The sequence below is a fragment of the Hyla sarda genome, chromosome 2 (assembly GCF_029499605.1).
Source record: "Hyla sarda isolate aHylSar1 chromosome 2, aHylSar1.hap1, whole genome shotgun sequence".
NCBI classification, from domain to species: domain Eukaryota; kingdom Metazoa; phylum Chordata; class Amphibia; order Anura; family Hylidae; genus Hyla; species Hyla sarda.
Genome location: NC_079190.1, coordinates 371,575,234 through 371,601,567, shown reverse-complemented (window position 1 = coordinate 371,601,567; position 26,334 = coordinate 371,575,234). Strand labels below are relative to the sequence as shown.

The 26,334-nt window shown below is 40.7% G+C and overlaps 1 protein-coding gene across 2 annotated transcripts in view; it reads right to left on the bottom strand.

The window, feature by feature from the left end:
* The window catches only part of PITPNM3 (PITPNM family member 3), a 735,635-nt gene that overhangs the window by 519,446 nt on the left and 189,855 nt on the right, over positions 1-26,334 (bottom strand). The window lies entirely within an intron of this gene.

Here is a 26,334-nt window from a genome sequence, read left to right as displayed (position 1 = left end):
TGTAAAAGAGAACACCGTGCAGGTTATAAGAGAATAAAGTACAGTACAGGTTATAAGAAATTTTGATAATGAGATAAGAAGCTCAAACCCACATTAAGTCCCCTGTTTTTCAAGTCAAAAAACAGTATCATTTTGGCTCCAAATGTCTTTCTCTCTTGCGTGTTTTTGAAGTTCCCTCTCAGTATCCTTATTGTAAGGTCATGTATGGAGTGGCCTGTTACGGTAAAATGGTGTCCAACTGGGGTGCAGTAGTCATTTTCTTTATGGCGGTCATAAAGTTCTTCAAAGTTCGAAAAATGCAAAATTTTCAAAATTTTCGTGGAATTTTGGGATTTTTCACCAAAAAAGGATGCAAGTAATGCTGAAAATTTAGCACCAAAATAAAGTAGAATATGTCATGAAAAAACAATCTCAGAATCAGAATATTCGGTAAAAGTGTTTTCGAGTTATTAATTCGTAAAGCGACGGTGGTCAGAATTGCGAAAAAGCGCTCAGCCCTATTTTGACCACCTATAACTTTTTCATTTTTCTGTATATAGGGCGGTATGAGGGCTCATTTTTTGCACCATCATCTGTACTTTTTATTGCTACCACATTTGCATATACAGTGACACCCCGACCTACGATAACCCCGACATACGATAATTTCAACATGCGATGGCCTCTAAGAGGCCATCGCATGTTGAAGGCAGCATCAACATACAATGCTTTTGTATGTCAGGGCCATCGCATAAACGGCTATCTGGCAGCGCTGACTGCTTCAGCTGCCGCCGGATATCCGTTTACAGTGCCCCATGTGCTCCGGTGATGGTCTCCTACCTGTCCTCGGTGCTCCGGAGCGTCCTCTTCGGGATCCCCTCCATCGCCGGAGCTCTCCATCGTCGTCATCACGTCGCCGCGCACGCCGTCCCGTCATACAATAGGAGCGGCGTGCGTAGTGACATGATGACGGTGACGTGAGAGCAACGATCCTGGGAAGCAGAGACGTTCCGGAGCGGCGGGGACACGGCGACATCGATGGAACGCAACATCCAGGGCAGCGGTGACGAGCGGTGACGAGCGGTGATGGTCCGGAGCGGCGGGGACAGGTGAGTACAACTTCTTATTCTTTACATTGCATGGATCCCTCAACATTCGATGGTTTCAACAAACGATGGTTCATTTGGAACGGATTACCATCGTATGTTGAGGGACCACTGTATAAAACTTTTATATCATTTTTAACAAATTTTTTTGGGGAAAAAATTTGACATTCATTTTTTACGTTTACGCCGTTCACCATACGGCATAACATTATATTTTGATAGTTCAGACATTAACGCACATGGCGATACCAAATATGTTTATAAAGAAAAATTTACGCTTTTTGGGAGTAAAATGGGAAAAACTGACAATTTTCAATTTTAATGGGGGAGGGGATTTTTCAATTTTTTTATTTTTACATTTTTCAACTTTTTTTTTACACTATTTATGTCCCCATAGGGGACTATCTATAGCAATCATTTGATTGCTAAATTGCTAATACTGTTCAGTGTTATGCATAGGACATAGCACTAATCAGTATTATCAGTCATCACCTGCTCTGGTCTGCTCGATCTCAGACTAGAGCAGGAGACGCCGGGAGACGGAGGATTGGATTATTGCAGCAGCGCTGCGGGTGATCCGATCATCTATTTTAACATGCGCATTGCCGCAGATGCCGTGATCTGTACTGATCACGGCATCTGAAAGGTTCATGGCGGATCATCCGTGCAATTGCGGATGTCGGCCATTACCAGTGGGTCCATGGCAGCCAGAACCTGCCGTGTATAACGCGAGCACCGCTCTGATGCTCGCGGTCATACACAGGACGTAAATGTACGTCCTGGTTCCCGAAGTACCGCTAAACCAGGACGTACATTTACATTCATGGTCATTAAGGAGTTAAAAGAATAAAAACTACCACAAGAAGACATCGTTTTTAATTAAAGGGGCAAAGGTTTCAAAGTAATATCAGGAAGCATTACTTTACTGAGAGAGTATTGGATGCATGGAATAGCCTTCCTGCAGAAGTGGTCGCACAAAGTACAGTGAAGGAGTTTAAAGATGCATGGGATAGGCATAAGACTTTCCTAATATGAGATAGAGATAGGTATAATGCAATACTTCATATAAGGTAGGAGCAAGGACTATTCATTAGTATTCAAAATATTAGGCAGACTAGATGGGCCAAATGGCTCTTATCTGCCGACACATTCTATGTTTCTAAAACACATTTTCATATTCTGCAGTCCAATTGGGAACAGTAACTGGATACAATGACACAGGGTAAATTGTTGATTAGGGGAGATGATCAGACACTGTCAAATAGTTAAACTGTCTGGTATTGCCAATAGGTACCAGTAACAGCTCAGCTTTTACGTTTTATATTGCTCTGGTAAAATGGGATCATTGTTAGTTCTGATGCTAGTGTGTCAGCAGGGTGTCAGCTGTATAAGTGATATCCACTGTGTGTGGTGCCAGGTACAGTTCCTGAGCCATTGCCATCTCACTTACACAGAGGTGAATCTAGCCTTTCTTCTGCTTGAGGCAAATAAATATATATACAGGGTGCCCTCATATTAATAAATATATAGTGTACATGATTCTTTAGGGGAACATATAGTCAGTGTTTTTCTATAACACAATTACTATATGTTTCCCTTTGGAACCCAGAACACATACTCCATAATATACTGTTATATAGCTTTAACCATAGAACACAGCAGAGTTCTGCCCTCAGGCATTGTTTCATTAGGCCACTAATGCAAGTGACCTCAAGGCAGAAGCACCCCCGCCCCTACATAACTGTATGCTGAAGTGCAGGGAAGTTGGTTCCAACCTCAAAGTACAGCTAAGGCGAGGGAAGGGCTTAAAATAATCCTGCCTCATGTAAATCAATTGTTTATAAGCACATTACATTCTACAAACAAAAATAAATGAATAGCGGTCTGGCAGCTCACTGTTATATGAATGAATTGTGTGCATTAATAGCTAATGTAGTATTCACAACCAGAGGAAGACTGAAGGTCACTTTCAGGCAGAACGTCTTGCAAACATTGCCATGCACACATGTAGTATCCAAGCATTGTCCATTCTTATATGTCATAAATTCTCAAGGCCGACTAACTGCAGACTATGGGCAGCTTTCTTAAAGGATATTTCATATGTAGATATATGGTCAGCGAAAAAAAGACTTGGCACAGCACTCCAAAATCTTGATTCACTTAAACGGAGCAAGGATAGGTAAACAAACAGGCAGTCTGAATGTTGATGATCCTAGTATGCAGTACTAGCCTTGTCCATGAAAATGAAACAACTGCTTCCTCATTATAAACGCATCACTATCTGTAGCCCGTGAATACCCCCACCATCCATCTGCCTACTGCACATTGTATACTGTTTGTTACTAGAGATGAGCAAAGTTACAGTGATTCGATTTGTCACGAACCTCGCGGCTCAGCGGTTGCTGACTTTAGCCTGCATAAATTAGTTCAGCTTTCAGGTGCTACGGTGGGCTGGAAAAGGTGGATGCAGTCCTACCAGAGCACCTGAAAGCTGAACTAATTTATGCAGGCTAAAGTCATCAACCGCCGAGCCGCGAGGTTTGTGACGAATCGATTTACTGTAACTTCGCTCATTTTTATTTGATACCCTGCAATTAAGGATATTAAAAGAACTTTAATGAAGTGTGGTAAGCCAGAAGGGTAGTGATATAGAGGTGTCGCAATGATGCTACAGTGTCTGGTGGTATTAACCCTTGGTTTTTCGTGATGCCAGGGTGCGGTTGTTTTGTACAGAAGGCCCTGCGGACAACCGGTCCACAAACGGCAAGATAATAAACGGACTGTCCACAGCAGATTTTATGAGATAACTGGAACTTTTACTGAACTTCTTATGTCAACAGTCTTTACAATTAAACAGTTTCTCTTGAGGTAACCGGGATGCAGGCTCCTCACAGGCTTTGCTGGGACTAATAGTCTTGAGCTTTAAGCAGGCCACTGTGCTACTAATTATATGATTTTAGTAGTCACAAAGAATTTGTAGATAGAGCGTTATAACTCACGGTTTTAGTGGCTGCTGGTTCTTTAGGCTTTGGCCTACTTGCAATGGTGCTTGAATTGGTATTGCTGAAGTGTACAGGATGAAGTGCAGGAACCAAGAGAGCAGGAACAAGAGAGCAAATTTAGTGACTACAGCCCCTTATGTACAAGGGGGCTGAACTAATCCCAATAGTTGCAAAGCCTGCAAGTCCTGAACCCAGAGATCTCTGGGTACATCAGATGACCCAGGAAGGTCCTAAACATTTGTACAACCATTATAATATCACATGACCTAGGTAGTTCCTATACATTTGTACACTATACAGAAATACATTTATATGAGGCAACCAAGGGGAAAGCCCTGCAGGAGAGTCCTGTGGAATGGAGGGACTCTAACTGAGGGGACTTTAGACAGAGACAGGACAAGGTCCTGTACCGGGATACCACAGAAGCAATTCATATCATGAGTGCTCTATCCTTTTTCCATTACCCATATGTAGATATTATTTGCTATTATATTATATAAAGATTTCTTCTAATAACATTGGAATGCAATGCATCCATGGGTGTTTTAAAGCAGACAACCAACTGATGGGACAAGCTTTCTTAGTGCCAAGGCAGCAGCTTTTTAATATTTCCTACCACCTGTGGGAGATAAACTCAGCAGAGCCAGGCAAATAAATGCAAACAGTCAGTGACATGGAAGAAATGTGTAAAGGGTAACTCCCGTGGAAAACTTTCGTTTTTTAAAATCATATATACTACAGAGGAAATGGTTTTCTTTTTGGAACACAGAGCTCTCTGCTGACATCATGACCACAGTGCTCTCTGCTGAAATCTCTGTCCATTTTAGGAACTGTCATGAACAGCATATGTTTGCTATGGGGATTTTCTCCTACTCTGGACAGTTCTTAAAATGGACAGAGATGTCAGCAGAGAGCACTGTGGTCCTGATGTCAGCAGAGAGCTCTATGTTCCAAAAAGAAAACCATTTCCTCTGTAGTATTCAGCAGCTAATAAGTACTGGAAGGATTAAGATTTTTTAATAGAAGTAATTTACAAATCTGTTTAACTTTCTGGCACCAGTTGATTTAAAAAAAAAAAAAAAAAAAAAAAGTTTTCCATGGGAGTACCCCTTTAACCCCTTAACGACGCAGGACGTATATTTACGTCCTGCGCCGGCTCCCGCGATATGAAGCGGGATCGCGCCGCGATCCCGCATCATATCGCGTGGGTCCCGGCGCTAATCAACGGCCGGGACCCGCGGCTAATACCACACATCGCCGATCGCGGCGATGTGCGGTATTAACCCTTTAGAAGCGGCGGTCAAAGCTGACCGCCGCTTCTAAAGTGAAAGTGAAAGTGACCCGGCTGCTCAGTCGGGCTGTTCGGGACCGCCGCGGTGAAATCGCGGCGTCCCGAACAGCTGATCGGACACCGGGAGGGCTCTTACCTGCCTCCCCGGTGTCCGATCGACGAATGACTGCTCCGTGCCTGAGATCCAGGCAGGAGCAGTCAAGCGCCGATAATGCTGATCACAGGCGTGTTAATGCACGCCAGTGATCAGCATTAGAGATCAGTGTGTGCAGTGTTATAGGTCCCTATGGGACCTATAACACTGCAAAAAAAAAGTAAAAAAAAAGTGTTAATAAAGGTCATTTAACCCCTTCCCTAATAAAAGTTTGAATCACCCCCCTTTTCCCATAAAAAAAATAAAACAGTGTAAAAAAAATAAAAAATAAACATATGTGGTATCGCCGCGTGCGTAAATGTCCGAACTATAAAAATATATAATTAATTAAGCCGTACGGTCAATGGCGTACGCGCAAAAAAATTCCAAAGTCCAAAAAAGCGTATTTTGGTCACTTTTTATATCATTAAAAAATGAATAAAAAGTGATCAAAAAGTCCGATCAAAACAAAAATCATACCGATAAAAACTTCAGATCACGGCGCAAAAAATGAGTCCTCATACCACCCCATACATGGAAAAATAAAAAAGTTATAGGGGTCAGAAGATGACATTTTTAAACGTATAAATTTTCCTGCATGTAGTTATGATTTTTTCCAGAAGTGCGACAATATCAAACCTATATAAGTAGGGTATCATTTTAACCGTATGGACCTACAGAATAATGATAAGGTGTAATTTTTACCGAAATATGCACTGCGTAGAAACGAAAGCCCCCAAAAGTTACAAAATGGCGTTTTTTTTTCGATTTTGTCGCACAATGATTTTTTTTTCCGTTTCGCCGTGCATTTTTGGGTAAAATGACTAATGTCACTGCAAAGTAGAATTGGCGACGCAAAAAATAAGCCATAATATGGATTTTTAGGTGGAAAATTGAAAGGGTTATGATTTTTAAAAGGTAAGGAGGAAAAAACGAAAGTGCAAAAACGGAAAAACCCTGAGTCCTTAAGGGGTTAAACAGGGCTTTTCCTGCTTTTATTTTTCAGCACAACAAAAATAAAGCCTTAACCTTCAGCCACAAAATATAAAATGAAAGCTGCTTGTCCAAGCACTAACTCACAAATCTCTTCCTTATCTATACAGGTGGTCTACTACCAATCACCCAACAAAATAGTAACCACAAGGTGCTACTCACACAAATGAAATATTCCCTTTGAGGCTGCAACTTGTTTTAAAGCCCAGTAACCAGCTTTTTTCAGCACCTGTGCTGATTTTGGGCCACATTGAAAACCTGGACCGGTCAGAAGGGAATGAAAGGCCTCAATATCAACCTGCCTGGCATTCCATAAAAATCCAGGCCCGAAAAAGAACTTTACCAAAGAGTCCGTAGGAGCTATGGTCTGCTAGGGATTTTACACTACCCTGGATTTCCCATATCTCATACGAGATGCGCTACATAGCAAGCATTCATCACGCCAAAAATTGAAATCCCTTTAACTACAACAAATCATCTGCAGATAGGACAGACATGCTCTGCTTTACAAGATAACATCACAGAGACAAATCATTTATGGCACTGATTCACAACCTCTGACCCTTCACTACCTACCTATATTTTTGTTGCATCTTAGCCTTTTTCTGTCTTCTGTATCTTTGGCAACAGATTATGCTATGACATGAGGCTACTGTACATTGCTGCTGATACTGTCAATATCATGCATATCACTTTTGCTGTGTGGAATACCTATGCACAACAACTGTATATAGAAAGTGCATGCTGTGCTTCTGGTTACAAAAGGAGGCCACAGGTGTATGGATGGAAAAAGTGTGTTTCGATTGGAGAACTCATAGTAGTACTCTTTAATTTTATTTTTATTATATTTTAATAAAGTGGATTTGCAAGTGGAGTTATTGTGTATGATGGAAAACATGACTGCGTGAAAGTTTCCAAAATTAAGAGAATCAATATTATTTTGTCAATGGCAGATCAATTCACTTATTCACTAACCGCTGTTGACTAAAACAAGAAACTTTAACAAGAAATCCGCTATTGAAATGTATTATGTATTCACTGCTCCTTGTGCTAAATAATCTACCAAAAAATCTCTTTATACAAATTGCAATAAACTGATAAGGGAAACTTCTTATGTAAGCAATGCAATGGGATTCGTATATCATTTTATTATCAAAAGGATTATGTGTATTACAGCTCTGTATACTACATGGAGAGTTCGGCTCAAAAGAGGGCATTACCCGTTGACTTACAATGGGTCATAATATGATGCTGGCACTTACATACTTTTATCTGCACATGGCCCATTTGCACTTAGTTGATGCAGAAGTAACCAGATGATATGAGACCCTTTAGAAGTTAACTCTTTGTATAAGACCAAAAGCCAATTTTTAATGGCTTTCTTCACACTACTGACTGGCACTTGTCCATGAACATTGTATTCATTTGAATGGGTATACCATCATAGGTTCCCTGTTCTTCCACTTTTTTGTTTATATTATTTTTTCTAGTCTGAATAGCTTAATTTTAGTTTTTAGGCCACAGATAAGGCTCTTTAATAGGAAACTAGGAAATAATTATAAAATATATTTTTTCCCTATTGTTATTTTTTTAAAATATCTGAAGGGGACCATGGAGCAAAGGAAGAAGGTGACCTAGTCCTATATACTCCATTTGCATTTACAATTATGTGTATGGACCAGTGTGGGCATTGCTTAAATAGGGATGTACTATGGGGAAAAGACAAGCTGGCAGAGACAGTGTACTACTCTGGCTGATATTCTGCTAGGAAACCTTGAGTACTGCCAATTATATGGATATTACTTGTGACACATACCACGTACTTAAATATTGTTGCAGACCTAGTACATTCCTTCATCGAAATGGTATTCCTTAAGGGCGGTGGTCTCTTTCAGCAGGAAAATACATCCTGCCATACTGCAAAAATTGTTCAGGGATGGTTTAAGAAACACAACCAAGATTTCAAGGTGTTCATGTAGCATCCAAATTCCACAGTTCTCATTCAAATATCTGTGAAGTGTAGTGAAAAAAAGTTGGATCCTTAAAGGGGTACTCCGGCCCTAAGACATCTTATCCCCTATCCAAAGGATAGAGTATAAGATGTCTGGCCGCGGCAGTCCTGCCGCTGGGGACACCCGCAAACTTGCATTCAGCACCCACCTTGGGGAGCTGCATGCCGCGCTGCCAGCTCAGAATCTGCCGTGTGCCATCACACGGGGGTGGAGTCGAGACGTCATGATACTTGTAACATATAATACATAATATTTTGCAACTTCCTGGGGTAAAGGTGGAGGTAATGTCTAATAAAACATATGGACAGGAATTTTGTCCATAATATGAGCCCTTTAAAGTTGGTTTGGCTACTTATAAAAATAAGGCCTTGTGTTGTGGCAGATAAATCTGTAAATGGTCATAATATAGTGGTTTGATGGTGTCACGTATGGGCAGGGAAAAAGTGAAGTCCTGCACTCGCCCTCAACCCCTGTCCCTTTCTTTTTTTGAGTATTCACTCTAACTGACAGATCCACAACCACAAAGACAGTCCCTGAGTATCTACATGTTGGGACTTCAGTGTCAAAATAACAAATTACAGTAAACTCAGTCAAATGGTCAGAGAATGTCAGGAATACAAAAAGGGTAATTACACAATACAATACTCAGGGGAGACATGCCAAATTGAACCAAGAGGACAAATCTAAGCCAAGATGCAAAAGCAGAGATAATATCCTGAGACAAAAGCCGGGGTCACATTATACCAGGGAATTAAGAGGAATGCAGAAAGCAGGATAGGAAAGCTAGCTTCAGAAACAATCTTCTTTCATAGGCAAAGACTAGTAGAACACTCAAGACTTAAAGAGGCAAGCTGCTGGCTGTGGACTGAAAGAGGACACAGGATTGACCAGGGAAAAAACAGTCAGGATAGGCCAGGGCAATGCCACTGCAACTACAAGCTTTGCCAGAAACTAGAAAAGTTTAACCCCCTCAGACCAATCTGGGACAAGTCATTACAGATGGTATATAATGGTATACTCGAGCTACTAAGTAAAAATCTCTCAAATGCCCATGGATGGGATTTGTACACAGCACAGAGCCTTTTTGTCAGTAGCTCCTTCGGCTGGAGGGCTACTTTGAATACTTTTTTCCCATGGAGAATTGCATGGTTTACAACTCTCCATACAACAGTTTGGATGACACACTACCCCCTCAGTCCCAGAACATGCTCAAAAGAGTATGCAGCTGGGACAACCAAAAAGCCATCATAGGGTAAATCAAATGGCTCTAGACATGGAGTGTAATGTCCGTTTATCTGTATTTTGTATTGCTTTGGATCCTGTTCAGACATTAGGTTTTTGTCGGTTTTCAGCACTGGGAAGATATAAAAGGCCTCTTCAGGTGTTGTTCTGGGCTGGTGATTAGACCTGTACTCTGTCAATGTTGCTCACTATGTCTGTCTGTGCACATATCCTGAGTTTTAACCATGGTTATCTGTCCTATTTGATATATAGATTTTAGCCTCTTTTGTTTTAGTACCTTTGTCAGGTTTTAGTATTCTTGTATGTTCGTTCTGCATTTGTTTTGTGTTGCCTTAGTGTGTATTCACACTGTGCGTTTTGTCAGTCCTGTTTTGACCTTGTTTGATCCTGTAACTCTGAGGATAGAATCCTGTTCTGAGCCTTGTGCTAATCTGTCTATCTAGGAAAATGGTAGTCTTGTGTCTGTAACCGTGTTTGCTTGCATTTAGGATTTTTGTTTCCTCCTAGGCTAGTATTTTTATCACTCTGTGGAGAGTGCCACACTGGACACCCCACTTGATTGGAGTGGGTTGTGCAGTGTGTTCCTTCTTCTGAGTCCAGTGTGAATAGTGAATTCCTGACTTGTTTAGTGTTCTGACATTTAGTTAACCTGTTCATCCCCTGTTTCTCCTGGTTTTGTCTGTTGTAAACTTATCTTTATATCTAGTCTTGTTCATACTATCATATCTGTCGTTAATCTTAATGCCAGTTTCTGAACTGTATGTTAGTATGCTATATCCTGCCTTGTTTGTATTTATAGATCGTTGGTTCTGTTATGTTCCTGACTGCAGAATTAAAATAGCCCATATATGGAGAGCCAAGGGCCTTCTACGGAACAGCTTGGGTAAATTACCAAAGCATTCAAAGACTTATGGGTAAAAAAACAAACAGTAGGACCGTTTACATAGTTACATAGTTCATAAGGTTGTAGAAAGACCAGAGTCCATCAAATCAACCTATCTCCCTAATGAGTCCCTGCTGAGTTGATCTAGAGGAAGGCAAAAAACCCTCATACTAGAGGTAAAAATTCCTTCCCGACTCTAAATATGGCAATCAGAACAAATCCCTGGATTAACATTCTGTCCCTATAAATCTATAATCCATAACCTGTAATGTTATTCCTCTACAGAAATGCATCCAGGCCCCTTTAGAACTCTTTTACTGAGTTCTCCATGACTACCTCCTCCGGAAGAGAGTTCCGGTCTCACCACTCTCACAGTAAAGAACTGCCATCGGTGCTGGTGTAGAAACCTTCTTTCCTCTAAACGTAGAGGTTGCCTCATTGTTATAGATACAGTTCTAGGTATAAATAGATCATGGGAAAGATCTCTCTACTGCCCCCTGATATATTTATACATATTTATTAGGTCGCCCCCTAAACCTTCTTTTTTTTAAACTAAATAACCCTAATTCTGATCATCTTTATGGGTACCGTAGTCCTCCCATTCCCTTTATTACTCTGGTTGTGCATCTTCAGCTTCACTATTTCTTTCTTATAACTAATGCCCAGTACTGTACACAGTATTCCATATGTTGTCTGACTAGTGATTTGTACAGTGGTAGGAAATGTTTATTAAAGGAGCCAACCCTTTTAGCAAAACTAATGCACAGTATAATGTAAAATGTAAGGCATTTTTACATGCTTTTATCTGTACTAGACTAAATTAAATACACAGCGAAACAGCGTATATAGATCAATGTATCAAAAACTTTATTGAACATGAATAAAACAGACATTTAAAATCGCATAAAAAATTGCACACATGATATATATAGCCCTTGTAATGGGCATATCCAACCAGGGACAACCAGGGGGAAAGAGAAAAGGAGGTCAAGATAGTGTGACGCAGCAAGTTCTGGCCATAAATTAAGCCAATGTATTGTAAACATTGGACAATAAGGTGCGATAAACAGTAAGCACCTTTAATAGATTGCCCTCTATTGTGAAAAAGTGCCAATAGGGGCAAAGCCCGCTGCCTAACACTAACAGTAAGAGTATATAATACTAGTGGAGACAGTAGTTAGACCACCTGCACCCGACGTTTCGGCACCAGACTAATTCTGATAATCTTTATGGGTACCGTAGTCCTCCCATTCCCTTTATTACTCTGGTTGCGCATCTCCAGCTTCACTATTTCTTTCTTATAACTGATGCCCAGTACTGTACACAGTATTCCATATGTTGTCTGACTAGTGATTCGTACAGTGGTAGGAAATGTTTATTAAAGGAGCCAACCCTTTTAGCAAAACTAATGCACAGTATAATGTAAAATGTAAGGCATTTTTACATGCTTTTATCTGTACGAGACTGCTGGAAAACCTCAATTAAAATAGTACCTAGTGATAGAACTTTGAGAGAAAATGGTTAAAAGAGCAAATGCCAAAAAAATAAAAAACTGATTCATCTCTGTCACAAAAACAATTGGCAAGCAAGATGAAGTTCTTCAGCTCCCCTGATGCAAACAGCTGGCCTCTGCCTCACTGCCAATTACCTCATCCCCTGTAGTGCCTGTGTTCCCGGCGTAATAATTCATATATTTTTAGATGTCTGCCATTACTGCATTGTGACCAGAAAATGAATTCTGTCTGAAGCTACATTTTTTACAATGTAGTTTATAACTACAGATCTCTCAATCTAGGCTCGTATTGAGAGTATGAAGAAACATCTTCCTGCCATACAGATAAAGTCTGGGATTTACTAATCCCACAAAGTTATAGTGCTGATCTATGTGGGAACAGGGAAGTGACTACAGGAATAGTATACCTAAGATTGACAAATGTGGCAAGATGAGATTGTAAGAATAAGGATTGTAACAATAATAATGTTTTCCTGACCGGTGAGGTCTAAACACTCAGACTCCCACCGATCCAAACTTTTGACATGTCGCTAGGACATTCAATAGTTTTACATAATGATAGTAGTCATTTAACCTCTTAAGGACGCAGGGCATACCTGCACACCCTGCGCCCTCTTCACTGCTATTATGACGCAGTGTCACGAGCTGACCCCGCATCATAGCGGGTCAGTCCCGGCGGCTATCAACGGCCAGGAATTGTGGCTAATACCGGACATCACTGATCGTGGTGATGTCCTGTATTAACCCCTTAGACGCATTAACTTTGATAGCCGCACCTAAAATAAATAAAAAAATGCATCCCGGCAGCTCAGCGGAGCTGATTGGGACCACCACAGTGAAAGCGTGGTGTCCCGATCAACTGAGAGGATGCGAGGAGGGTCCCTACCTACCTCTTTGCTGTCTGATCATCGCTCTGTGGCTCTATGGCTGAGATCCAGGCTGGAGCAGTAGAGCTGATAACACTGATCAATGTTATTTTATGGCATAGCATTGATCAGCGTATGCAATCATAAGATTGCATGTTATATTCCCCTATGGAGGCTTTAAATGTGTAAAAAAATAAAAAAGTTAACAAATGTGGTTTAACCTCTTCCCTCATAAATGTTTGAATCACCCCCCTTTTCCCATAAAAAAATAAATAAATATATATATATATATATATATATATATATATATATATATAAAAACATAAATAAACATAAACATAATTGGTATCGCCGCATGCATAAATGTCCAAACTATAAAAATATAATGTTAATTAAACCGCATGGTCAATGGCGTATACATAAAAAGTTTCAAAGTCCAAAATTGCGTATTTTAGGGTCAATTTGTATACCCTAAAAAATGTATAAAAAGCGATCAAAAAGTCCCAACAAAACAAAAATGGCACTGACAAAAATGACAGACCACGACGCAAAAAATGAGCCCTCGTATAGCCCTGTATGCGGAAAAATAAAAAAGTTATAGGGGTCAGAAGATGGCAATTTTATACATAATAATTTTGGTGCATGTAGTTATAATTTTTTTAAGTAGGATAATAAAATAAAACCTATATAAATTAGGTATCCTTGTAACCGTATGAACCTACAGAATAAACATAAGGTGTCAATTTTACCAAAAAGTGCACCGCGTAGAAATGGAAGCTGCTAAAAATTACAAAATGGTAGATTTTTTTTCAATTTTGTCCCATAAATAATTTTTTTTTTTTTTGTTTCACCATAGACTTTGTGGTGAAATGACTGATAGCATTACAAAGTAAAATTGTTAGTGCATAAAACAAGCCCATATATAGGTCTGTAGGTGGAAAACTAAAAGTGTTATGATTTTTAGAAGGTGAGGAGGAAACAATGGAAGTGCAAAAAGGGAATAACCCTGAAAGGGTTAAGTACCAATATAGTTTAAAGCTTATAAAACCATGAGAGATGTTGTGTGTCTTATTTCCTCTTATAATGTTTCAAAGTTATCTAACCACCACCTGAAAGCAAGTTTGTGGGTAGCTATAAATCTCACCTCATGACTACTACAGTAGGTCTAAGGGGGATTTTACTAGTACTTCCTGCTACAAAGAGCCCATATATTCTAGAATTAGAAAAGTTTATTTCTGAAATTTTTAAATCAAGAAATATTTTTTTTTAAACTACATCTTCTTACATATAACAGTTTATTAAAAGATAAACCAATATAAAAAAAGGTAAACATCTGGGTCTTTCCTTGACTTTTTAATTTTATTTTTTATTTATTACACTTGTGTGTGGTCATGTAAGATGAAGTCAATGTGCATTATGATGAAAGCAGAGAACAGGAGAGAGGACAGAACTGACAAAATTGCTTTAATGTTGTCTATAAAGAGCACTAAGATGACCCAGGATACTTTGAAATAATTCCAATAATGCTGTCATTGTGCTGGCACACAACTGACTCTAGAGACAGAAATAAACATTGTCAGGACAGAAAAGCTAAGAAAAAAACAGATGAAATTGACTTTTAATTAAACTTTGATTTTTACAGGGAGAATGCTAATGCTGATTTCAAAGTTGAATTTTTTAAGTTCCCACTGCTTTGAAAAAACGCAGTCAATTTGATCCAAATGTGAATTGTGGCTTACTTGAAAGTTTCCAAAAAGCCGTGATAAATGAGGTCTGTGAGAAATGGGAAAAATGTTATGGTGGGACACCACCCAACCTTACAATACCTGAGAAAAAAGCATTAACAGAATTAATGAAAGAAGATAGGGTGGTTATTAAGAAAGCCGATAAGGGCGGAGCGACTGTCCTTTGGGATAAAGAACTATATATAAGCGAAGTAGAAAAACAATTCAATGATGAAAAAGTGTATAGAAGGTTGGTTGGTGATCCTACCATGACATTCAAGAAAGAAGTTCAGATGTTATTACAAGAGTCAGTTGAACAAGGTATCATTGATAATAATATGTATCTAGCGTTGTACATTGACAACCCACGGGTCCCGGTCCTGTATTTACTGCCCAAGGTACATAAGAGTATGGAGTCCCCCCCTGGACATCCTATCGTCTCCGGGGTGGACTCCATACTCAATCCCTTGGAAGTCTATGTTGATAGTCACCTACAGAAAATTGTTAAGACACTTAAAAATTGTCTCTGTGATACAAATGAATTTTTGGATCACATAGAGGATTTAAAGGGGTTCTCCGGTGCTTAAACATCTCATCTCCTATCCAAAGGATAGGGGATAAGATGCCTGATCACGCCCCCTCCCGTAGGCTTGCATTGAGGGGCGGAGCGTGACGTCACACGCCGGTGCAAGAGTGACGTCACACGCCGCCCGCCCTGTAGTCGCCGGTAATCAGTCCCGGAGCGAACACGCTCCGGGGACTGATTACAAACTGGGTGCCGTGTGCATGATCCCTGGGGTCCCCAGCGGCGGGACTCCCGCGATCAGGCATCTTATCCCCTATCCTTTGGATAGGGGATAAGATGTGTAAGCACCGGAGAACCCTTTTAACTCTGAAATAGGATGTATGGCTATGCACACTGGATATTAAAAGCTTGTATACCAATGTACCGACAAATGAAGGATTAGTTATTGTAAGAGAAGAATTGTGCCAGGATTCATCCTTGGATAATTCTAAAATTCATTTTATAATGGATCTTCTGGAGGTAATTCTTAAAAAGAACTATTTTAGATTTGGAGAAGAATTCTTCCTTCAATTGCAAGGAGTTTCGATGGGGTCCCCAGTGGCCCCATCTTTTGCTAATATTTTCATGGCTAAGTTTGAAGAGCTTTTCGTTGGTTCCTTCCCGCAGAGTGATCACGTCGTCACATGGCTTAGATATGTCGATGAGGTGTTCATGCTGTGGGATGGAACCTGAGAAGATTTAGATTTATTTGTATCATTACTTAATCAGTGTCACGAATTGATTGAATTTACCTCCACAGGATAAATTGCCTAGATGTAGAAATTTACAAAGGAGGAACTAGGTTGCAAACTACCTTATACAGGAAAGATGCAGATAGAAACAATTTGTTGCTATGAGATAGTTTCCACGCTCCACAGACCTTTAAAAGGATACCAAAAAGCCAGTTTGTTAGAGCCAGACGTATATGCAGTACTGAGGACGAATATGAGATGAACGAGGAGAAGTTAGTTCAGAAATTTACCGAAAGGGGGTATCAAGAGAGAGAGGTGAGAAAAGTAGGGGAAGATGTACAGAGGATTCCTAGGGAGGAGTTACGCAGAAAGAAAAAGAAGAATCACAAAAGTAAAAGTAAAGATGATCTTGTATATATAGGTACCTATGATAAACATGCTCAGTTAATTAAAAACACCATAAAGAAATATTGGGGATTATTGAGAGCTGTTACTAAGTTTGGTAAGGTGTTAGGCAATCTCCCCCGTTTCGTATATAGAAAAGGAAAGTCTTTAGCTAACTGTTTAATTCGAGCCGACGTGAAGAAAAAGAGAAAATCTAAACAGGCGTTTATACAATCTAAAAAGATGGGGACTTTTGCCTGTCTTTCATGTGTAAATTGTTCCAGCATTATCAAAAGTGACCATGTATTGCACTCTCTATATGGGACGAAAATTCCCATTAGAGGATGGTTCTCCTGCGACACTAAGCAGGTAATTTACATGCTTAAGTGTCCTTGTGGGAGAGTATATGTCGGCCAAACCTCAAGAAGTGTGAAACTCCGGATTGCAGAACATCGTTGTGCAATCCGGAATGCACTCAGTAAAAAGATACAGGAAAGTAATAAATATGGAGAAACAGGTGTTGCCAGACATTTTGCCGAACAGAAACATGGAGTCAGTGAATTGAGGTGGATGGTGATTGAAGAAATAGAAGGAACATCAGAAACTGAGATTAAAAAAAGATTGTTAAAACGTGAAGTTTTTTGGTTTGAAAAGCTTGACTCATTGAGCCCGAATGGGTTAAATGAGTCCTGCAATATCTCTAGTTTTACATAAATATGCATGCAGGATTTTAATCTAATCTTTCTCGTTTTTAGAGTTGAAATCTAGCGAATTTTATTGCTTATTTAATGTGGTGAAGGGTGCACAGTAGGGATACTTGAAAAAGGAGGAGGAGCCTCTGAAACGTCGTCTAAGTGTCGGCGCAAGCTTCACCTGTTCCCATTCATGAGAGGAAGGAGGATGAGCTGAGAGGAGCCCGTAAAGGGATGAAGGAATCCTGAAGCCTGTCCTATTGTCTAGCGCGTCCAATAGTTTTGTGCACCTGGGTGAATATAATATGTCTTTTCTATTGTCAACCTTTTTGATACTAAGAAATAACCACTCAAAAATCAAACAAACAGTTTGATTGATTGCTAAGGGCAACGTTTCAACGTTTCCTCTAGACAGGTTTTGATACATCTCCCCCTAGAATTGGAGCTCTCAGAATCCAACATAATTTAAAGGAAAACTGTCATCACTTTCATGCTGACAGATTCATGGGTCATCAGGGCAGTCCTCTATAGCTTCTTCCCACCCACCATCCTTGACTGATCAATTGCTCTCTGTTTGGGTATAGGTAGTGATTGATTAATTATGGCCGGTGTGGCAGAGGGAAGCCACCAGTGACTTCCCAGATGGCTTGGTTCAGTCAGCTTTAAAGTGATGATAGGTTCCCTTAAAGGAGTACTGTAGTGGAAAATAACTTATCTCCTATCCAAAGGATAGGGGATTAGTTATAGATCACGGGGTTCCGACCACTGGGACACCCCGCGATCTCTTGTACGGGGCCCTGGCAGTTCACAGGAAGGGGACGTTCTGTCCCAGCATGACGCGGTGGCCGACACCCCCCTCCATATATCCCTATGGAATACATAGAGGGGGTGTGTCGGCCACCCTGTCATGTGTTGACGGAATGCCCCCTTCCTGCAGACTGCTTGGGCCCCATATAGAAAATCACAGGGGTCTTAGCAGTCGGACCCGCCCGCGATCTATAGCTTTCCTTCGGATAGGGTATAAGTTGTTTTTCAGTACAGTACTCCTTTAAATGTTTTTGAAAATATCCAGATTGTAATAAACACAAAAAGTTGTAAATGTGTGTATGTTTTGGGACAATTTGTTTGAGATCAATTTATTATCCTAAACAAAATTACAATCAAATAGTTAATTCTAATATTCACGTCATGTCAGTTCTCAGTCATAAAACTCTTCTTTCATTCAAATGCACAAAATTGGTCCATTATTTTTTATAATGCAAATGTTTTATCTTTTGTCATTCCCACACTACAAATGCTTGGCTCAACTTCTTTGTACTTTCAAATACAGCACAGAAAATAAAGAACAAAATAATGATCCAAGTTGATTGCTGTCATTTTCACTTTAAAGGAACAAATAAGGAATCCATTTTTTTCTCATTCAGTTTCTCTGACTCATGCGGAACAGAAGACCACGAAATTAGGTTTCTTTTATAATTTCATAATTCCTTAAAAACAATTAGGGAGGTCTATCAAAACCTGTGCAGAGGAAAAGGCTAGCAGTTTCCCATCACAACTGACCAGATTGCTTCTTTTATTTTTAAAAAGGACTCTGAGAAATAAAAGAAGGGATCTGATTGGTCGCTGCAGGCATCTGGTCAACTTTTCCTATGCACAGGTTTCCATAAATCTCCCTTAGTGAATGCTAAATAATATCCTCTTTTTTTTTTACATGTGCCATTTCATACTTCATCACATGTTAGTTTTAGTAGTTTTTTTAATTTTTTTATTAATAACAGTTTGAATTAATAATAAGTCTTTAAATGAGAAATAACGGGAGAGATTTTATATTCAAAATGAAATTGAACTGTGGCAAAAATCACTTAAAAGTAGAGTACATTAATCACTTGTTGCAGAAACTTGCTTGACCTTTCTTGACAGTTTTGAAAAGTGTCTAAAAAAGAAGCTTGATTGATTAGAGTCAAAATTGAAAGGACTATTAACTGACAGAAAACATTGGCCAGTTGGGAGGTGGCTTAACCCCTCCCCAGCTCAGTGAATCTTTGTGATGTTTTTGTTTTTTTCATTCCTGAATTCAAAGACCAAAAACTTTTTTTTTATCAGACCGAAGACGTGACTTCACGCCATGCCCTCTCGTGATGTCACACCACGTACTCTCCATTCATGTCTCTGGAAGGGGGCGTGATGGCCATTTGGATAGGGGATAAGATGTCTTCGGGTGGAGTACTCCTTTAAGGTTTTTGTTTTTATGTAGTTCCCCAAGCGGCACAAGTGTAATAATACTTTTTTTTTTTTACAAATTTATATCGTTTTAACTACTTTAACTACTTAAAAAATATATACCGTATATACTCGAGTATAAGCCGAGTTTTTCAGCACGATTTTTCGTGCTGAAAACACCCCCCTCGGCTTATACTCGAGTGAACTCTCCACCCGCAGTGGTCTTGAACCTGCGGACCTCCAGAGGTTTCAAAACTACAACTCCCAGCAAGCCCGGGCAGCCATCGGCTGTCCGGGCTTGCTGGGAGTTGTAGTTTTGAAACCTCCGGAGGTCCGCAGGTTGAAGACCACTGCGGCCTTCGACATCATCCAGCCCCCTCTCACCCCCTTTAGTTCTGTACAGTACTCGCCTCCGCTCAGCGCTGGTCCGGTGCTGCAGGACTGTCCGGTGAGGAGGTTGTCTGGTGGGATAGTGGTTCTGGGCTGCTATCTTCACCGGGGAGGCCTCTTCTAAGCGCTTCGGGCCCGGACCCAGAATAGTCACGTTGCCTTGACAACGACGCAGAGGTACGTTCATTGCCAACGTACTTCTGCGTCATTGTCAAGGCAACGCCTCTATTCTGGGCCCGAAGCGCGAAGAAGAGGCGTCCCCAGTGAAGATAGCAGCCCGGAACCACTATCCCACCGGACGACCTCCTCACCGGACAGCCCTGCAGCACCGGACCAGCGCCGAGCGGAGGCGAGTACTGTACAGAACTAAAGGGGGTGAGAGGGGGCTGGATGATGTCGAAGGCCGCAGTGGTCTTCAACCTGCGGACCTCCGGAGGTTTCAAAACTACAACTCCCAGCAAGCCCGGACAGCCGATGGCTGCCCGGGCTTGCTGGGAGTTGTAGTTTTGAAACCTCTGGAGGTCCGCAGGTTGAAGACCACTGAGGGCGGATGATGACAAGAGGATGATGAAGGGGGGGTGTGGGATGATGACAAGAGGATGATGAAGGGGGGGTGTGGGATGATGAAGGGGGGTGGGGATGATGACAAGGGGATGATGAAGGGGGGTGTGTGGGATGATTACAAGGGGATGATGAAGGGGAGTGGGGATGATGACAAGGGGATGATGAAGGGGGGGTGTGGGATGATGACAGGTGATGATGATGAGGGTCTGGATGATGACAGGCGGTGATGATGATGAGGATGTTAATGACGGGTCTGGATGATGACAGGGGGGGATGATGTATTTCCCACCCTAGGCTTATACTCGAGTCAATAACTTTTCCTGGGTTTTTGGGTTGAAATTATGGGTCTCGGCTTATACTCGGGTCGGCTTATACTCGAGTATATACGGTGTGTATATATATATATATATATATATATATATATATATTTATATATATATATATATATATATTTAAATTTGCTTTTCATCACCCTATTCTGTTATACTATTTAGTACATATGACTTTTTTTTATCACATTATTTCATATTTTTTACCTAGTAACATGAACATAAAACTGCAATTCTAGTCTTTTTATTTTTATTTTTGCAGGATTCACTTTGCAATTGCAAGTGGGGTTGGGGGGGGGGCTTTAATGCCTAGAATCTCGATCCTGGCTTCTGCTGGCAGGTGCCAACTGTAGTAAACAGCTGGCAACTACCTCATGGGGAGAAAAATCAACTCCTGAGCCCACATGTTTTCCTCCCTGACATCTTGACCCCTTACTGCCAGTTCTGCCTCCAGGAACGCTCGTTCCCAATAATTGGCCCATGTAAAAAGCCAATTAGCAGCTGGTAAACAGGCAAAAGTTTGCTCATCAGCTGACTGGATCTTTTGTAGGGCCATTTCAATTATCCTTATCGGCCGCACACTGCCTTGTGTAAACAGAGGATGTGCAGCCAAATTGATGCATTTGAAAGACAGAAGGATTAACTGAGTTTTGTAAAAGCACAACAAACAAGGACCAATCAGCATAATAAGCTATTGTTATCTGGGCAGCATCAGCCCCAGTAGAAGAAACCCTTAGTCAGGGACTGTCATCTAGTTGGGATCACTGGGTGACAGTCTAATTTCTTCCAAAAACAGCACCACACCTGTCCTCGGGTTGTGTGTGGTGTTACAACTTGGCTCCATTCACTTTGATGGAACTGCGCTGCAATACAACCTACAACACCTAAAGACAGATGTGATGCTGTTTTTTGAAGAACATCAGTTCTGTTTTCCTAATCCTAGATAACCACTTTAATCATTTGTTAGTTTCTACTTCAAGATATAAATGGGTTAAATTGCAGCTCAGCACCATTAACTTGAATGGAGATGAGCTGCAATACCACTCACAACCTGTGAGCAATTGTGGCACTCTATTTGAGAGAAGGTAGACATGTTTTTGCTCCTGCTCATGACAGTTCCTGAGACAGAGAGGTGTCAGCAGAGAGCACTGTGGTCAGACAGAAAATACATTTAAAAAGAAAAGAACTTCCTCTGTGGCATACAGCAGATGATAAGTACTGGAAGGATTAAGATTTTTAAATAGAAGTAATTTACAAATCTCAATAGAAAAAACAAAGAGGTTGTGCAGCTCACAATTAACTAGCGGAGGTAAGGAGGTTGTACACCTACACCAGGTGCTGGAAATTTAAAACAATATTTTCAAACAATAACCAACCCCTCAAGACTAGTACCAGTTACCTGATACATGGATGAGAAATAATATAAATAAATAGCTGGATCGTGCTTCAAATATAGGATACCATTTTTTTAAAATATATAAAATGTCAATTAATGTAACTTAGCCTCATTGCACAGGGCCCTTGTGCCGAGGAAAAGAAATAGATTTACTTAGACATACACTTGCAATAAGAAATAAACACCGATATTTAATATTTCTACAAAAATATAAAAATATAGTAAAATATGTCACTTTCAATAGTCCGGCAACTGATAATCCAGAGATGTGTTAAAGTCCCGTAACTGATATAGAATCCTGATATATTGGAAGGAATGGGTGGATTAATAGTTACCAGCCTGAATAGAGTCCCACTGTAACATCACCTGAGGACAACTGAAGAGGTCCGCAAATTTCGGGTGGTGTGAAGACGCTGGCATGAGTCACCGCGGCGGTCTGCCTGCCACAGACCAGTGTGAATAATAGCCGCTCCCGTAATCTTTCTCGCTGTAGTTGGAATCTTAGCGGTGCAGACCTCGTGGTATCCTGATGGCGTGTGACGTCCCAGGCGCTTGGCAATGCCGCCTGGATGTGTAGACTTAGATGGTATTGCTGGTTTAACCCACAGTCGGTCCTTCAGAAGTGAATAAAATATCGGTGATAAAATCATACACCTAGACGTGTTTCAGGGCGCTTACAAGCAGAACACGGCACTTTCCTCAGTAGGTATGTAATTTACAAATCTGTTTAACTTTCTGGCACCAGTTGACTTAAAAACAATTTGTTTTTCACCAGAGAACTCCTTTAAGGATAGGGTCACACGCAATGGATCTGCAGTATATTTTGCTGCGGATCCACCTGTGACCAACTCTATAGTGTGCCTCCAGCTGGAGGCACACTATAGGGTTGCTGCAGTATAGGATATCATTGCTTAACCCCTAAAGGACCAAGCCAATTTTGGCCTTAAGGACCAAGCCAGTTTTATTTTTGCATTTTTGTTTTTTCCTTCTCGCCTTCTAAAAATCATGGCTCTTTTATATTACCATCCACAGACCCATATGAGGGCTTGTTTTTTGCATGAACACTTTTACTTTACAGTGTCATCACTCATTTTACCAGAAAATGTATGGCGTAACCAAAAAAATATTATTTGTGTGGGGAAATTGAAAAGAAAACCACAGGTTTCATTTTCACGCTGTACACTTTACTGTAACATGTTCTCATTATTTTGTGAGTCAATACAATTAAAAAGATACCCATGGTTACATGCTTTTCCACTATTGTACTGCTGAAAAAATTAGTATGTTTAACCCCTTAAGGACCCAGCCATTTTACACCTTAGGACCCGGCCATTTTTTGCACATCTGACCACTGTCATTTTAAACATTAATAACTCTGGAATACTTTTACTTATCATTCTGATTCCGAGACTGTTTTTTCGTGACATATTCTACTTTCACATAGTGGTAAACTTTTTTGGTAACTTGCATCCTTTCTTTGTGAAAAATCCCAAAATTTTATGAAAAATGTGAAAATTTAGCATTTTTCTAACTTTGAAGCTCTCCGCTTGTAAGGAAAATGGATATACCAAATAAAAAATTTTTATTCACATATACAATATATCCACTTTATGTTTGCATCATAAAATTGACAAGTTTATACTTTTGGAAGACACCGGAGGGCTTCAAAGTTCAGCAGCAATTTTCCAATTTTTCACAAAATTTCCAAAATTCACAATTTTTCAGGGACCAGTTCAGGTTTGAAGTGGATTTGAAGGCTCTTCACCTTAGAAATACCCCACAAATGACCCCATTATAAAAGCTGCACCCCCCAAAGTATTCAAAATGACATTCAGTCAGCATTTTAACCCTTTAGGTGTTTCACAGGAATAGCAAAGTGAAGGAGAAAATTCACAGTCTTCATTTTTTACACTCGCATGTTCTTGTAGACCCAATTTTTGAATTTTTACAAGGGGTAAAAGGAGAAAATGTATAGTTATATTTGTAGCCCAATTTCTCTCGAGTAAGCACATACCTCATATGTCTATGTAAAGTGTTCGGCGGGCGCAGTAGAGGGCTCAGAAGCCAAGGAGCGATAAGGGGATTTTGGAGAGTACGTTTTTCTGAAATGGTTTTTGGGGGCATGTTGCATTTAGGAAGCCCCTATGGTGCCAGAACAGGAAAAAAAAACACATGGCATACGAGTTTGGAAACTAGACCCCTTGAGGAACGTAACAAGGAATAAAGTGAGCCTTAATACTCCACAGGTGTTTCACGACTTTTGCATATGTAAAAAAATGTTAAAAAAATGTCACTAAAATGTGTGTTTCCCCCCTAATTTCACATTTTTGCAAGGGTTAATAGCAGAAAATACCCCCCAAAATTTGTAACACCATCTCTTCTGAGTATGGAGGTACCCCATAAGTTGACCTGAAGTGCACTACGGGCGAATTACAATGCTCAGAAGAGAAGGAGTCATATTTGGCTTTTTGAGAGCAAATTTTGCTCGGGGGCATGTCGCATTTAGGAAGCCCCTATGGTGCCAGGACAGCAAAAAATACCCACATGGCATACCATTTTGGAAACTAGACCCCTTGAGGAATGTAACAAGGAATAAAGTGAGCCTTAACACCCCACAGGGGTTTCATGACTTTTGCATACGTAAAAAAAAAATTTTGTTTCACTAAAATGTGTGTTTCCCCCCCAAATTTCAAATTTTTGCAAGGGTTAATAGCAGAAAATACCCCCCAAAATTTGTAACCCCATCTCTTCTGATTACGGAGGTACCCCATAAGTTTACCTGAAGCGCACTACGGGCGAACTACAATGCTCAGAAGAGAAGGAGTCATATTTGGCTTTTTGAGAGCATGTCGCATTTAGGAAGCCCCTATGGTGCCAGGACAGCAAAATAACCCCCACATGGCATACCATTTTGGAAACTAGACCCCTTGAGGAATGTAACAAGGGGTACAGTGAGCATTTACCCCCCACTGGTGTCTGTCAGATCTTTGGAACAGTGGGCTGTACAAAAATGTTTATTTGCACAGCCCACTGTTCCAAAGATCTGTCATACACCAGTGGGGTGTAAATTCTCACTGCACCCCTCATTACATTCCGTGAGGGGTGTAGTTTCCGAAATGGGGTCACATGTGTTTTTTTTTTTTTTTTGCGTTTGTCAAAACCGCTGTAACAATCAGCCACCCCTGTGCAAATCACCTCAAATGTACATGGTGCACTCTCCCTTCTGGGCCTTGTTGTGCGCCCCCAGAGCACTTTGCGCCCACATATGGGGTATCTCCGTAGTCGGGAGAAATTGCATTACAAATGTTGGGGGGCTTTTTTCCCTTTTAGCTCTTGTCAAAATGAAAAGTATAGGGCAACACCAGCATGTTAGTGTAAAAAAAATATTTTTTTACACTAACATGCTGGTGTAGACCCCAACTTCACCTTTTCATAAGGGGTGAAAGGAGAAAAAGCCCCCAAAATTTGTTAGGCAATTTCTCCCGAGTACGGCGATACCCCATATGTGGCCCTAAACTGTTGCCTTGAAATACGACAGAGCTCCAAAGTGAGAGCGCCATGTGCATTTGAGGCCTGAATTAGGGATTTGCATAGGGGTGGACATAGAGGTATTCTACGCCAGTGATTCCCAAACAGGGTGCCTCCAGCTGTTGCAAAACTCCCAGCATGCTTGGACAGTCAACGGCTGTCCGGCAATACTGGGAGTTGTTGTTTTGCAACAGCTGGAGGCTCCATTTTGAAAACAGTGCCGTACCAGAAGTTTTTCATTTTTATTGGGGAGGGGAGGTGGGCTGTGTAGGGGTATATGTAGTGTTTTTTTACTTTTTATTTTATTTTGTGCTAGTGTAGTGTAGTGTTTTTAGGGTACAGTCACACGGGCGGGGGATTACAGCAAATTTCCCGCTGCGAGTTTGAGCTGCCGCACAAAATTTGCTGCATCGCAAACTTGCAGCCTGATACTCACTGTAAGCCCCTGCCCATGTGAATGTACCCTGGTAGTTATAGTTTTGCAACAGCTGGAGGTACACGGGTTGGGAAACACTGAGTTAGGAAACAGACAATGTTTCCCAACCAGTTTGCCTCCAGTTGTTGCAAAACCACAACTCCCAAACATTCTCAGGCATGCTGGAAGTAGTAGTTCGGCAACATCTTTAGATCCAGATGTTGCCGAACTACAACTCTCAGCATGCTTGGAGTTGTAGTTTTGCAACATCTGGAGGACTACAGTTTGCAGACCACTAATACAGTGGTTCCCAATCTGTGCCCTTCCAGATGTTGCAAAACTACAACTCCCAGTATGCCAAAACTGTCCAGGCATGCTGGGAGTTGTAGTTCTGCAACATCTGAAGGGCCAGATG